Here is a 2,363-nt window from a genome sequence, read left to right as displayed (position 1 = left end):
GTCTAATCGTATTTCCACAAGACTTTGGGTTCAATTATTTGCTCATTTCGCGTGAAAGTTCCTTCTATGTTCCCACACAGTTTAACTCATTTGAGGAGGTCCCAAAAACTTGTCTCAGTATCACAAGGAAAATGGACTTAAACAACAAACAATAACAAAGTCGTGAGCTTTACATCTTCACAACAGAGAAGCCTCCTAACGCTTTATGCAAAAAGATATTGAGTGTTGGAGAGAAAGAGATCACTTTCTTTTTCAACAAAGTATTCGGTGTTTGCGAAGATCACAATCACCTTTTTGCAATTATCTGGGTAGGTTCATTAATCTTCAGATCTCATGGCAAGACACTAGCAGAAGCTATATCAATCCTTGAGCAGACCAAATAATTAACTTCTTGTAGTTGTCGTTCACAGTCACGTAAAATTTTGTAATTGTCATCTTTAAGAGTGAAACTGTTTCTTTATAAAAGTCCTCTATTGTAATTTGGCCTTGTGGACTTTACCTAATAGAACAATGCAATGTGGTCTTCAGTACCCTAGAAGACCCTAATTAACCTAAGGACATCACTCACATCCATGCCCCAGGCAGGATTCGAACCTGCGACCATAGCGGTCTCGCGGTTCCAGACTGTAGCGCCTAGAACCGCTCGGCCACTCTGGCCGGCCAACATTTGGTATCACGAGATTTGTTTGCCTTAAAAGTGTTACTTGATAGGAGAGGAACAAGATTTTGAATTATCTTAAAATTAAACTTGTATTGTTCAATCTAAAGTAAAACTTACGTGAAAGTTAAAGTCTATCAGCGTTGTGATGATGTTGAAGTGTTTACATTGCCAGTGATGTGTGGAGGTTGTTGTCTTACGTGTCTCCCCTCGGGAAATGGAGAAAGCCTAAGCCGATTTACTAGCTGTAGATGTGTTTTATACTGGCTTGGGCATAACATGGGGCAGAATTAGTAACCTAATCGCAGTTTCCAGACCAAATGAAACATACATTTCTGTTGTATTCAGAGACTGCAAAAGGATCCGGGTGCTTGTCTTGCTCTACAAGAATCTATACGTGTTATAAAAATGGATGTAAGTCTGTGTGTGTGTGTGTGTGTGTGTGTGTGTGTGTGTGTGTGTGCGTGCGTCTGTATGTGTTTTCTGCAGTTACTCCTAAACCACTGTACCGATGTCCACTAAACTTGGTACACATGTCACTTACTGTCTGGAATTAATGGCTTTGAGAGTAAGAACCACTTACCTACCTCAAGGGGGGACTGAGGGAGGGCAGAGTGGGGTTGAAAATAACACGTAGCACATTACACGCGCATACCCGGACTTTACTCCTCCAGTATTTGATACGAAAACACTTAGTGATTTGCAACATACTTTACACATAATTTCAAACTTTTAATCTTTTTCTTGCTGAAGACCCACACAAAATCATGAAAGGAAAAAAACGTTACTGCTGTTCATGCAGTAAGACTGCCACATCAGGCATGCAGTTTTAATTTATTACTTCTTTACTACTAACTGTACTCGCGACTAATTTTTCAGACAGGTTTCACACTTACCACTGAGTCTATGTGCACAGTTACATCGTTGTGTGACTGACGGTTGAAGAGATAAAGAGATATGACTTCACGAATACTTAGAAGCGTGAACGCATCATGCGTGGCGTTTAACTGTATTACTTTTGTTCTAATAACTCTATTAGCAACGCATTTTTGGAACGGTATCGACATATGCCACTAAGTGTTCCTACAAAATTACAGTTCAGGAGATGTGATAAATATCGAGCTGCGTGAAAACGAAGCACTCCGTCTTCAGGCCACAAGTGGCCCCTCGGGACCATCCGACCGCCGTGTCATCCTCAGCTGAGGATGCGGATAGGAGGGGCGTGTGGTCAGCACACCGCTCTCGCGGTCGTTACGATGGTTTTATTTGAACGGAGTCGCTACTATTCGGTCGAGTAGCTGCTCAGTTGGCATCACGAGGCTGACTGCACCCCGAAAAATGGCAAAAGCACATGGCGGCCCGGATGGTCACCCATCCAAGTGCCCGCCACGCCCGAAAGCGTTTAACTTCGGCGATCTGACGGGAACCGGTGTATCCACTGCGGCAAGGCCTTTGCCTCGCGTGAAATCGAAACCGCAGGACAAATTTCACTAGACATGCGGGTGAACTCTTTTTACAAATACGTGTGAAACATTTTAAATATATGTGACATGTGCGTACATAGGCAAGGCAATAGTTGAAAAGCTCCTGCTAAACCTAATTTCATCCAAACTTGATAAAAATATTGCTTACTATATGGAAGCAAATACTGCTAGGGTAGGGGTGCTGACGTGGAGAGATAAGAGTGTGGAGGAGATGGACACAG

At 42.7% G+C, this 2,363-nt stretch overlaps 1 pseudogene; it reads right to left on the bottom strand.

Moving 5' to 3' along the window:
* Positions 1–1,997: 1,997 nt before the first annotated feature.
* LOC126337290 (5S ribosomal RNA) lies at positions 1,998–2,115 on the bottom strand (annotated as a pseudogene).
* Between the last annotated feature and the right edge of the window lie 248 nt (positions 2,116–2,363).

This window comes from Schistocerca gregaria, chromosome 2, assembly GCF_023897955.1.
Source record: "Schistocerca gregaria isolate iqSchGreg1 chromosome 2, iqSchGreg1.2, whole genome shotgun sequence".
In the NCBI taxonomy this organism is placed as follows: domain Eukaryota; kingdom Metazoa; phylum Arthropoda; class Insecta; order Orthoptera; family Acrididae; genus Schistocerca; species Schistocerca gregaria.
This window is presented reverse-complemented; position numbering and strand designations above follow the sequence as displayed.